We start from the raw sequence: 14,536 nt of genomic DNA on the forward strand, positions 1-14,536 counted from the left end.
CAGTATGGACGAACTTTTCTGCTCCAATTCCCAATTGTACCTGGATTTCTCCATGAATGTTGGCATTTTCACCTGTAGCGGTCCGAAGCCGCAACCTAGTTGGTAACAGTTTCTTACGGCTGTTTATAACTGTCGGGCGTATAATGGTTCTGGTCGCTCCGGTATCCACCAACAACGTATGCCTTCTACAATTTATTTCTCCATCTACATATACACTATCTTCACGACATTTCAAAGAAGCTATTAGTATGAGAGGATCTTTGGAAAAGTTCCGGGTCGAAGCTGCCCACCTAAGGCCGACTCGTTCTAGTTTTCCTGATGGTGAGTTTCTTGATTTTATGGTCTTCGTTTTCTTGCATGTAATACTTTTGATCATATTAACGAGCTGGTGAAGTTTATCTTCATCACCTTCCTCTTTTACAGTCCTAACTTTACTGTAACCGCCAAAGGCCTGTGTAGGTGAGTCGTATTCGAGGGCGGCGGATAAGACATCAATCAGCGTCTTGTGATGAGCTAATCGCAGTGTTCTCTGTATTTCATGATCACGAAGACCATCAATAAACGTTTGAACGGCCAATTTTTCCATCATGTCTTCGGGAGCTGTTGGATAAGCATATCGTACTAATCTGGCAATATCTACCTACTATTCTTGAAGAGCCTCATCTTTCTTCTGTATTCGATTTTTAAGCTGCGACTGATCTACATGCTCCAAATTTTCGTGGCCATATCGCATATTTAACCTCTTTAGTTGTTCGAAATCATCCGTCTCCTCTACGGCTATGGTCAGAAGCACATCTAAGGCATCTCCTCGAAGAGCGATAGTCAGGTTTACAGCCTTTTCTTTTTCAGACCATCCATTTGCTCTTGCAGCTGATTCGAACTGTTTCATGTAGTTGTTCCATCGAAAGTTGGGACTTTCACATGAACAGAACCTCCACTTCCTTCAAATTTCGGCCGTGTTTCCAACTTACATTTCGTCTCTTCTTCTTTTGTCTCTACTGTAATTGGATTGTTTCCTCTCTCTGCTGAGAAAATATCGCCAGAAACTGTGTTCTCTAATGATGCGATGTCACTAGAAACTTTGGCTACATCACCAGAAACTTTCGAAATCGACGAGAGGACATCATCTTCAAATATATAAGTTTCTGGATCTAAACCATCTTGCTCCAAAGCGTTCTTTAGTCGTTGGACTAACTCAGCCTTTTTTCCGGTAGAAGCTAATTCTCTATCCTCGAGATGTCTTCTTAAATTCGTCACTGTGAGCTCATAAATCGTAGTCATTTTCACAATTTATTTTATATTCACTTTTGACACCAATTTGTACTGATTTTATTAATCTAATTTATTGTTTTTATTTATTATTAAAGGTTCTATTTATAACACTTACAAATTTATTAAAGTCTTTATTACTAATTTATTTCACAATATTTATTTATCGCGTACAATTATATTTTCGGTCTCAAACTAACTGTTCTTCAAAAACTTTCGTGTTTATGTATAAAATACAGTTATTCTCGAAGCGGCATTTGACCTTCCAGAACTTCTCCGATCGTCGTGGAGCCAAACAGGTCTTTTACCGTAGGGGACTAGACTAGACTGCCGGCAGGTATATGATCTGGAAAATACTTAAATGAGAAAGGATATTAGTAATAAATGTTTACAGTTTTGAGTCATATGACACGTCATTATCTATCGTAACAATACTTTGCTTTTCAAAGCAATCCAACCTATCCGTATACTGATTTGCAATACCTAGCAGACCTAGATAGATAATTATTTCCATAATTTGTTCTATGGTGGGTAATTTGGAAAGGTTTGATGTCTGGTTTTCCTAAAAGGAACATGGAGGTTAATTTTTTCTAACAGTTGTGGACTGAAACTATGGGAGTGCAATATGTTGTACTACATAGATCACATAGAACAGTATAACAATAGAATGGAAGGGGTATTAATAAAATCCTTAGCACAGCATTTAATAAAGCCCAGCATTTGAAGTTATTTTGAAATAGTCATCAATATGTGCAGTATGAATGATAGAGTGGAACACAACACCTAAATCTTCAACTTAGGTTACAGACTCTAAAGGACAACCTTTTATAGTATATAGATTTATATAGATTATCCTTATATAGATTTGATTGGTGAGGTTTCTGTTTCAACTAAAGGCCATTAACTGGTACTTTTTAACATTGAGTTCCATACCATTTATTTCACACGAGTGGCTCAAATGGTTCAAAGCTGGTAATCATAGTTATTCGTGATCTTAATCTTATAAAGTTTTAAATCATCCGCGAACATGAAAGAGTGTGAATGGACAAAACAGGAGACAATATCATTCACATAGATGTTAAAGAGAAGAGGACCTAGGTCTGAGCCTTGAGGTACACCAGATGGTACCTCTATCTCATTCGATTGGAAGCCTTGAATACACACTATTCTGTGTTCTTTATGTAAGATAAGAAGATAACCACTTATAACTTATTAATTAAAACTTTATGGTTTACAAGATCAAACGCCTTTGTAAAGTCCATATACGCAGCATGAACTTCAGTACCTTACTCCAAAGATTCCAAAATAAAATCAGTGAAAGTTAATGGAGTAGAGTAAATTGTAAAAGTTAGTAAGTTTAGTAACGCGAGTAAAATGTTTAATAAAAAGTTTTTTATATCAAATTAAAGCCGCCTTTGTAAAGTCCATATACGCAGCATGAACTTCAGTACCTTACTCCAAAGATTCCAAAATAAAATCAGTGAAAGTTAATGGAGTAGAGTAAATTGTAAAAGTTAGTAAGTTTAGTAACGCGAGTAAAATGTTTAATAAAAAGTTTTTTATATCAAATTAAAGCTAATTTTTTTCTTAATATGATGATATAAGGTTGCCTGAAAAAAAATGGTCAAAAATTGGAGTTGCCAGCTGTTAAAGACGCGAATTATCAAAGATCAAGTAAAATAGAGTTAGGTTAGGTTAGAGTTAGGGTGCAACGACACTGGTTTGACAAGTGATAATATGTATATATATTATATATTATATAATATGTATATATATTATTATTATATTATATATCTATCAACGCATGCTTTAAAATCTCACAACTGACACTAGTCTTGCGCACTAACTGTCTTCTATTTTATCTTTGATACCTCGCGTTTTTAACAGCTGGAACCCTAATTTTCGACCATTTTTTTCAGTTTATTTCAATATATAATGAAAAAATTAGCTTTAATTTGATATAAAAAACGTGCATATACGTTATGAGTAAAGTATTTTATTTAAAAAATAAATGAACGAAATAAAATCTTTGGCCACTTTTTGACTGACAATCTATTATCAATGTATTTACAAATGTGAGTTTGATTAACTACGTGATGAATGTAGTGATCCTGCAGTGGGATCTTAGACTATTAATGAAAGATTAAAAGTTTGAAAAAGGAGTCTGGAAAATAAAAAGCTGCAGTGTTTAATAAGGGATGGTGGAAGCCCATCAGGACGTAGTCCCTTGTGGATATCTAAGGTAGACAGTTTTTCATAATCGCTGAAATATATATACTAAATTGTAATAAATTGATGCAACCAGAAGCTAAAGTATTATCCTGCAAAACACAGTATTTATCACTAACGTCCGGTTCCACCAACGTGATCTAAGTAAAATCTTACCTAAGTTTTGCTTAGTCAAAAAAATTTCTTAGTTGTAATTTGAGTTCCACTTAAGTTCCACTTAACTTAAGTTCTCAGAAATACCAACTTTGCAAAATTGTCAGAAATTCTTAAATTGTTAACTCGTTATTAATGCAGAAACAACAAAAGAAGAAGAAAAAGAGGAACATTTGCGTAATTTTTTATGCTGTCTTTAATTCAATGTCATTTCAATATTTATTGTAAATGTAAATGGTGGCCTGTGTTCTTGTATATTTTGATATTTTATTTTGTGGCTAGTGTAAAATAAATATAATAGTTTAAACTTATAGTACACACTATATTCTTTATATATCTACACACTTCGGTGGAATTTACAACAAACAAAAATATAAAAATAAAAATCCTATCAACACAAAAACATCTATCGCCCGAAAAATTGCGAGTTAACCTAACATCGACGATCAACAGAAGAAATTTAACCTCACTTATGTGTCAATATATGACAGAAGATGAATTTCAATGCATGCTAAAAGTTAAAATTTTTGCTTAAGTCGTCATTGTAGGTGACTTAAGCTTAAGCAAAAATATTTGTACTTAAGTAAATATTTTTAACAACAAGAGAAATCATACGATTTCCTACCTGACGAAACCGAATTCAAATTTTTACCACTGTGCCTTCTACAACTTGCAAAGCAAACAGCTTGATGAATTACTCAGCAAGGGAATCTAAAATATGCATTCCACCTGCCGTTCATCATGGTCAAAATTCGTAGTGAATTCAGTTTCTGGTACTCCAGAGTAAAGAAATAAAGCATAATGACGGTATTAGATTTTTGTTTCGATGCAGGGCAGCGGCAAGCCGCTTATACGTATTTCGACCTCTTTAGGTCTCATCAGAGCGGTATATGCCACTGCTCTGAATCGAAACAAAATCTATCCCGTCGTAGGCCAATAATTGATGGAACTGGACGTATAAGTTTTTGAAAAGTATTCAGCAAAAAAATTAACAATGTGTGTACCAGTAGAACCAGTGATATTATAGTGTACATCTGATGCTATCTATATTAGATTTCCTATTTTTATTACCAACAAATTTCCAAAAATTTTTAATATTTTCCCTGAGAGAAGTAATCTCGATAACATTGTTGTTTTAAGCGTTTACAGTTTACAGTGAGCCTTTAATGCAGAAAACTCATTAAAGAGAGTGGGGGATTGAGTTCTAAGATATTCTTTGTGAACTTTCTTTTTCTAAATAATTTTAACTTGATTTAATAATAAATAGCACTTTTTAAGCTTATAAACAATAACTTCATAGAATTTAGTTCAAATTAAATAGCAAAAAAATATTCGGAAAGCTGGTAAGCTTCGGAAAGACCCTTAGGAGCCAAGAGAGCCCTTTTTTAATCACTGTTACGTTAATTAATATCATTAAGGGCTGAAATTACCCAATATTTTATAAGAAAAGTTTTAGATAAAACTATAATCGGTCGCAATTTGCATTTAATCTTACCTATCTTTAACTTAAAAAGACTAGAGCAAATGCTATAATTATCATGAGATTCCAAAAACAAACTTGTCCTTAGTAAGCCATTTAAGTGAAACATAGTACTTTGCTTGTGTCGTTGCAAATTTAATTGATGGTAATTTTGAGCTGACACAAGTTAAGTAATATGTTTTTCTTCCAAGGTTTACCGAGTGCGAGTTTTTTTTTTGATCTAATGATAAAAAATCAGTCTATTCTAAATTTCTAAACAACAGAAACATGATATTTAATTTTTTTTTAAGTGAGATCTTAAAACACATATTTTATCTATTGTTTTATCGTCCGACCTAGTTCACACAGAACTGCACATATAGCTGGTTGCAGAGAAAGCCCTTTCGGCCTTTACGCTGGTCGGTTTTAAGGTCATCAAAAATAGTCATAAACCATGGACAAATGATCGCCTTTCACTCTTTCGGTCTCATAAACGGTCATATCCTTTTTCAAAACCTTTTCGTAATCTTTTTGAGAACCAGTGTTTTTAGTTATTAAAGTTTTCTCTCTCGTTTCAGTTTAATCTCAAGTTCTTGTTCTAAAGTAAAATTCACGGGCTCTGGATTAGCTGGCCCATCTTCTACTTCCATTATGTCCTCTTGCACTGATTCCACAATCACTTGCTTATTTATACGACTCAACAAATGTTTCATCTTTTGTCTCATAACATTCTTTTTCGGCGTGGGGAAATAACCAGAATTGTTTAGTCCTTCGTCATACTTTTTTGGATTTTGTAAGTACACTACTGTACCTGTAATTTCAGAGAGGCGCCGTTCCGCGATTCTGTTGCGTAGTGCTTCTCATAGCTCAGCACTAAGGCTAGAGTCCTGGCTATTTAGTTTGTCTAAGACATATTTCATGGTTGTGTCGGCCGTTATTAAAGTGGACTCTCTTCTGCAAAGAGCTTATACAGCCTCAGTTTCACCGGTTGAAGAGTGGCGATCAATTTGATCGCAGAATCAATGTCTATCAACGCTTTATCGATGCAAAATTTTAGACTGTAGAAACGTTCCAACATACTGAGCAAATTGTTCCAGCTGGAGCGACAATCAAGAATCAACCTTAATGCAAATTGAGATTTATGTATCTGTGATTTTTGGGAGGTCCACTCGTCGAAGCTCAACGAAAATCTTTGCCCTTTTTGTTTTAAATTAGTGAATTCTTTTATAAGGTTTGCTTGGACTTTCTCTCTTGGAATCCACTTTTTGCGAATAACCGTCTCAAGTCGGTTCTTCTTCTTCTTCTTTTTATATAGACATGACTCTGTCTGTTTTTCAATGTACCTCTAGTAAGTTGTCGTTCCATCGTTTTCTTGGTCTTCCTACTGATCGCCTTTCTATTGGGGAACCGTCTCTTGCCGTCTTTACTACTCTCTTTGTTGTCGGCTTATATGATCGTTCCATTCTACTCTTCTATTTCTTACTCAGTTCTTGACGTTCTCTACCTTGCATCTACGTCGATATCTGTACTTCTAGCTCTGTCCCGTAGTGTCTTACCATCAATTTTTCTAAGTGTTTTTATCTCTGCTGTTTCTAACATTCTTTTTGTCCTCTCTGTGTCAGGTGTTGTTTCTGCCGCATATGTCATTATTGGTCTGATGACTGTTTTGTAAATTCTGCCTTTCGTTTCTTTCCCGATATTTTTATTTCTACATATTGTTTTATTTAGGCAGCCTGCGGCTCTGTTTGCTCTATTCACTTGATCTTCCACTTCGGTTTCCAGCTTTTCGTAGCTAGATAATGTGATGCCTAGATATTTAAACTCCATCACTTGTTCTATTATCTGACCTTCCAACTCCAATTTACATCTTAGTAAATTTGCTGTTGTAACCATGCATTTTGTCTTTTTTGGGAAAATTAACATGTTAAATTTTCTGGCGGTTATATTAGATTGGTGCAGCATACGTTGTAAATCATCTTCACTTTGAGAGAGTAGTATTGCGTCGTCTGCATAGCAGATTATTTTAAGTTGTTTTTCTCCCATTTGGTATCCTTTTTTTTGTTCTTACTTTTTTTATTATTTCGTCCATAATCAGGGTGAACAATAGAGGACTCAGGGAATCTCCCTGTCTAATCCCATTGCCAGCTTCAATAGGGTCGGTTAGTTCTTCTTCTACTTTTAGTTTTATTGTGTTGTTTTGTTAGATATTTTCGATCGTTGTGATTATTCCTAGAGGTATCTCTCTTGCATACAGTAAGTGGATAACGTCTTTTGATTTGGCCCGTTCAAATGCTTTTGTCAGGTCCAAGAAACATAGATATGCCGGTTTGTTGTATTCTAATCATTTCTCTTGTACTTGCCCCATTATAAATATGGCGTCGGTGCATGTTCTTCCCGACCTATAATCTTGTGGTTCTTCTGCTAGTGTTATAATTTTATGCAATTTATTTGTTATCACTTTGGTTGTTAATTTTAGTGTTGTGTTTAATAAATTAATTCCTCTGTAATTTTCCGGGTCCGATTTGTCTCCCTTTTTGAAGAGAGATGTTAGGATGCTTGATCTCCATTCTTGAGGAATTCTGTTTTGTTCTATTATTTTTTGGATTAGTTTTAATAGTTATTTGGTCTGATCTGGTCCTCCGTACTTTAGGAGTTCGTTCGGTATTCTGTCCTCTCCTGGTGATTTTCTATTTTTTAATTTCCGGAATGCTTCCTTTACCTCTTCCTCCTCAATATTTATTTCCTCGTTTGTCGTCACCTCTGGTGTTGGTGGTTCAATATAGTCAGATTTAGCAAATACGGATCGAAAGTAGTCTACCCATGTTTCGTTTTTATTAGTTCGTTCATCTCTTTTCTTTGTCCTCTGATCATTCTCCATATTTCTTTTTGTGTTCGGTAGAAATCGTGTTCGACCTGTTTTGAGAAACTCTGCCAGTGTTCCTTTTTTATTTGTCTAACTAAAGTATTCATTTCATTTCTGATTTGTTTATAGTGGTTGTATGCCTGTTATGTTTGTTGTGTTCTGTGTTGTAAAAAGGCTTTCTTCTTTTTTTCACATTTTGTCTTCACTTCCTCTCTAAACCATGGTGTTTTCTTTTTTGATATTTTAGTGTTCGTTACTTTCCTCTCTCCAAGTGATTCTGTTGCTGCGTTAATTATGTTATTTTTTAGTTTTTTCCAGCTTTCATCGATGTTATCGTTTTCTAATATTTCATTCCCAACGATCTTCTCTGATATTATTTTCCTGTATAAGTATTGCGTGGATTCCGTATTTAGTCCTTCGACTTTGATTTTTGTTTGTGTTGGCGCCGCTCTCTTGGATGGGAAGTAAGTCAAGTCGGTTGAGGTATAAAATGAACTCAAGCTAAAACCATTTTTGCAAATCATCCTAGTAACCATAGCTTCCATAGAATTTTCTCTTTCAAAGTGGGAATTAATAGACTTCTTCGACTTTTTGCTCGGAACTGCTTCCTGAGTATCTTTATCTTCTTGGATTGAAGAACTGACGTTGGAATTCATTACAGTGTATCTTTTTCAGATGGCCTTTTAAGCCTGTTGCACTTTGACCCTCATCCAGTTTTGTGAAAAAGTCGCACAATTTTTTTATCATCTTCAAGAGACTTTTTTTAAATTTTATTGATATTGAAGTAACTGAAGCAGCATTAAATCTGAAAAGAAAAAAAAAACAGTCTGTGAAATAAGATGTAGGTATAACTCGTCCAGATAAAGAAACAATCTGTAAATGGTGACGGCGATCTGAGCGTGAGTGAGAATATAAGAACGATTGTTATATGTATGAGCCTTAGTCTTAGTGTGACCGAAAAAGCATGACCTCTGGCAGCCCTGTATAATAGCCTTGCCCACCCGACAAAGACGTTTTTCTAACATACTCTCGCAATGAAATGTTTAGTTTTGGAACCATACCTAAAGAAATGAATGATTTTTTGCAGATAGTAAATTGATTTCTGCTATACAACTGTGGCAGCCGCCCATCTTTAGTACCCAATTCGTATAATTTATTTTGAACCCTGGTAATAACAGCCAAAATATTTCTAGAAGCACTTCGTGCCCTGTCAAAATCTGACACTCTTAATTTTACCGCACACCTACATTACCAGGGGGAAATTTCAAGTTGTAAAGTTGTAAGCATTTTCTTCACTTGCTTTTCAAGACCTTCCTGTTGCACGTATCCGTTTAATTGGAACAAAATCTTGCCTCCCTGAAATTTGATTAGAAGTTAGTTCTTCTAGAATCACATTAGATTCATTCACTGATGTATTCTCAGGTTGTTCTGGTTCTTCAGAGTCAGGACCTGACTTTGTTTCTTCTACCTGTTCCACCAATGCTTCCAAATCTTGTTTAGTCGAAATATGTTCTACAGCATCTTCTGGCAGTGATGAAGTTTTCAAACCAATTTTGGCAGGAACACCAAACATAGCTTCATACTAACTGCACTTGATGCCAGTATGGTAAGCTTGGTTCTTGGTGAATTATACAAATCGAAGACCCTCTGACCACTTGTTTGTTTGGTTGCCTTCCAATCAGGTACTCAGCATATTTTTGATGTCTTGATTCGCACGTTCAACAGATCCTTGTGACTGACTGCGTCTTGCCTTACCGTGTACTATCTTCAAATCGTTCCATATGGAGAACAGTTCCTCTATAATCCTGGTGGTGAATTCTCGTCCATTGTCGCTTTGAAGAATGCTAGGAGCTCCAAATGCACAACATATGTAAAGAAGAACTAATACAACTTCTGCATGTTTAGTTTTCAACGGCCGTAGTTGTCCAAATTTTGCATATCTATCAAATCTATTTGACATCTACTATTCATTTTTTTTTGACAGTATAAGTTTCACTACTAAACCTTTTTTGGGAACTATAGATTTTTTCTGACAAAATTTCACACAGATACAAATAGATCGTTATGGTGTCTAAATCAGTTTTAGATTTACTTACATATACATTGTTTATTGAACTTTGGTACTTCTCTTTTGTAAGCAAAACCGTATTGTGCTATTACAGTTAACTAAATTATGTCGGATAGTTTCTGCAACATCAAAAATTCGTTCCCGCAATTCAGCTTCTGTTTTGATTTCATCTCGGTTAAAATAAACTAACTATTTGAGATGTCCCCAAAAATAAAAATCCAGTACATTGCATTCGAGACTTCGTGGTTGCCACAGAATGGGTCCATTCCTAAAGTACATTCATTTAGCAAATTCCCATCTGTAAATATGAGCACGTGTTGATATTCGCCGTCTCATTCGTCAAGAGGCTATTAAATATAATTTATTACCTTAAGCCAGACATATTCTCATGTTACAGATCCAAACTTGCCAGCATTTTAAATTTAAATTGTATCGTGTTGATTTTTAAGTTAATATATTGTGTTATATTTATGTTATAGTTATTGTTAAGTTATTTACTGGTTGTGTTATTTTTTAGAGTTTAGTTTAATTGTGATATGATTAAATTTCAAGAAATTCTTACACTAACAGTTTCAAAAGTAAATATTTTTAAAAATCATATGATACACATCAGTACGACCCTGTTTGGCTTTCACGTGCTTCTATTGACAATTGGGAATTTGTAAAATGAATACGGTTTACCAATCCAACGAAGAGGATAAGTAGTATCAAGAAGATTTTTAAAAGCTCAGGTAAAATGTGCTAGGGATCCCTTGTGAAGAAACCACATTTCACGGCATTACTTACGTTATCTACGTATTTAATAATGGTTCTCGTCACCCCATATGTGGCAATTATGAAAATTATACACACCGTTTCTCGTCAAACATACTTCATCCGCACATAACACTTTAGATGGATTCAGCTTCTCTGACGATTATATCTACAAAATGTTAATTTTAGAGGAAGATCACCTTGTTGTAAATTTTGTACTCTTACTTAAATGTTCTATGAACAACGTTTTTTAACATTCCAATATACATAAATTCCCGACATAAATTTGGACAGCTAAATTACGATATAGGAAAGATATAAAGATATACGAAAGACAGCTAAATAATCGAAAACATTTTCGCGGTAGTGTTCTAAAAACCTGTTTATAAATAAACCTGTATATTATATATCATCCGGTGTAGCCTCACTATTTTCTATTTTTTCTATTTCCTTTAGGATTTCTGCAGTAGATATTGGTTTCTTACTAAAAACACATTTTCTCATTATGATATGTTATGTGCCCAAAGGGTCGTTAACGACCCATCAAAATATAATATTATAGTGATGACATACATCAAATTATTTTCATACTAGTAATATTATAATGTGTTAACACAACTTATGTTTAACTATATAAAATTAATTTTAATAATAAAATGATTTATTTAAATGTACTTACAAATGTTTCAATGAAGTCATGCTGCAAACGTTATTCAAGTTCTATTTTGATGTACACTCTACGAACACTACGAGTGAAATAAACGGTTTGCACTAAATAAACTGCTTACTTGTATAGTCAGGAATGAACTTACGTATACAAACGGCGACTGCATTGATGATTTGCTCCACATTTTTCTTCATTTAGTAAGATGGGAGCTGTTTCTTTGATTTTTCTCTTTTTGTTCGTTTCTTTCGTGATTTCTATTAATCCATATATTTCAAGTGCACTCTGTACTCATTACCCCAGACATGTTTGCATATTTAGGATCTGTCAAAATTTCTGTTTTTAATTTATGAATCATGCTCGTTTATGCCGACACTAAGTCGTCTTGAAGTTTCTCCCAGATAAATCTTGTTACATTCAAAAGTATTTTATATATGCAGTTCTTTGATCTCTCCTGTGTGTTGTTGGAATTAGTTTTGGAAAGAATTGATCTATTTGTTTTGGTTGTTTTAAATATTATATTTGCTTCTTATAGTTTTCAATTTTTCTGATAAGTCCTTTACATATGGTATTGTTCTTATCTTCAAATCTTATGAGCATTTCTGTAATCTTTTTGGTGATGTTTCTTTTCTTCAATCGTGTGAAATGTCTTGTTTATAAATGACAATGGATAATTATTTTTTTTTTGTTAAAATCTTTGTTAAAGACTATCTGTTTTCAACTGGAAGCTCATGACAAATGCAAATCTTATCCTCTCCTGTTGAAATGTAGTTTTAGATATTATTTTTAAGAGTCCACCCTGTTCACATAGAAATAACAATACAAACCCATGGATTATACACTTAACAGGTATGAAAATCATGGGTCATTGTTAGAGAATCAAAAAGGGACAGATTTATATGTTAATTAAATTAATGTTAAAGCGGAATTGATATCTAACATTTAAGCAATATACATGGTACTGATTTTAAATTATGGATTTCCATCTCTTCCTCTTATTATGTGTCCGTCCTGATTAGAACGATTATAGATTGACAGTTCTTCAATGTTATTATCAACAATCCACAATTTTTCTTTCTCTTTTTTACGCGGTTTACGGCGTTGGTCCAGTTATCTTTCGTTGCGTTTTTTATGGAATTTAATATAAGTTGTCCTTCAATTTAAAAGTATTTGTATTTTGTCTGGCCACTTCACCTTTTACTTGAGCCCGTCTGATTGGCTTGGACTTAGTTAACAATGATAAGTTATTATTATTATGGCAAACGTAATACCGTAATTTCTTTTTTTTTGCCATTTCGTCACTGTCTAATTTTTTATAGTACGATTTATGTTGCCTTGAAATTCGTAATAATTCCGTTTTAAACATAGTCTGATCAGTCTGATCATAGGGCATTGTTTTGCGTTGGGGCCAGTCAATTCTAATTTTTCCATTAGACTGTCACTAACTTTTCCACTAATTTCGAGTGATAGCTGGCTTTACCGAAAACAGCGGCAACATTATTTGATAGAAAATTCAATACCTGAGATCTCAGGTATCTCAGCGCATATTCTCTGAGAGAAAAAACTATTGTGTTTAATGTTCATGACTCTCTTGTTCACCAATTTAAACAACGAGATTTCTACATTGGATACTAATATTGGATATTAATATTAAAAGCAATAAAAGATAATAATTTTCCTCACTTTGGCCGAGATAAGTTATGGAAAATACTTAGAGAAATCGGTTTCTGCTATTAAAATCAAAGAAAAAAAAACTATATTGAACGATACAGAAGAGATTGTTTGTTGACTAAGGCAATATTTGAGAACGATAAAAAGATTTAAATTAGGAGGAAGATGCATTTTCTATTTAGATGAAACCTGGTTAACGAAAATCATACCGTTTCAAAAGTATGGGTAGATAAAAATAGTAGACTTTATGGACAAGCATTTCTAAAAGGATATTCTATTGGTTTAAATGCTCCCGCAGGAAAGGGTCGAAGATTAATAATTACGCACATTGGTAGCGAACATGGTTTTGTGGAGAATGGTTTATTTGAATTCCTTTCAAAATTCACTAAAGATCTCAGGTTGGTAAACAATAGTCATGAACATTAAACACAAGTTTTTTTCTCTCAGAGAATATGCGCCGTTTTTAAGTTTAATAGCAACAAATTGAAACGATGACGCCATTTTATGGCAAGAACTGAACTGCTTACTGATACCACGGACGGTATCAAATTCGTCACAACTTTCCCTTACTCGGTCGGCAGGAAGGCAGGTACCCCAAAGATGATTTGCCAAATTCGTCAACGCCATTAATAAAGGATTATCCCTTAATGAGATAAAGTATTCTATGAATGTATGTAATAGTATAGAAATGCCTTATAAATCCAAAATACTACTAATATTAAGAGAGAATGTGCTTCGTGAAAAAATGAATTGACAGGAAGAAAATACAGGTCTGCCTAAGATATAACTTTTAGAAAGTTCGTGCTTTCTATTTTCTTATTATTGTTAACTAAACAAAATGCATAACTCGTTATTAAAAAAAAAACCTTATTGGTTTCTACTACCTCAGTACGGAAATGGTTTATGGCCTTTACGGTAACCCTTAACCATTATTTGAAGATTAGCATTTGTAATGAGCTGCCAGTTGCAAACAGATAGGGTATAGCAGATTTTTTCTTCCTGAAAAGTATTTTCGTTGGAGCAGTAATTTTGGGCTTTTTTATATAGTGATTTGATGATTGATTCCCTTTTTGATATTATCTATGTTATGAATTTTTTTTATTGTGTTTTTGAGGTAGGTGTTATAACTTAGGCAATTGTTTATATTTCATTTTCAATATTGCTTCAATATATTTCTTTTTTAAATAAAAGTAGTGGTTCTAAATTTTTCTAACCGTGTTTTGTTTATTTTTATTTATCAGTGACAAAAATTGTGTTGCAGAACGGCAAATTATTATGCTTTAAAAATGACACTTTAGAAATTATTCTGGAAATTTCCATCCCTTGTTTATAGAACGAAAAAAGATGCAAGTACAAAGTTGAGCCTCCGATGTATATGCGTGGCTCGGCGCAAAGTGAACTTCAAGT

At 33.8% G+C, this 14,536-nt stretch overlaps 1 protein-coding gene across 2 annotated transcripts in view; it reads left to right on the plus strand.

Annotated features, from left to right (window-relative positions):
• LOC140441362 (rabankyrin-5) overlaps positions 1-14,536 on the plus strand; it is a 456,167-nt gene that overhangs the window by 10,180 nt on the left and 431,451 nt on the right. The gene's annotated exons all lie outside the window — the stretch shown is intronic.

This window comes from Diabrotica undecimpunctata, chromosome 5, assembly GCF_040954645.1.
Source record: "Diabrotica undecimpunctata isolate CICGRU chromosome 5, icDiaUnde3, whole genome shotgun sequence".
In the NCBI taxonomy this organism is placed as follows: Eukaryota; Metazoa; Arthropoda; class Insecta; order Coleoptera; family Chrysomelidae; genus Diabrotica; species Diabrotica undecimpunctata.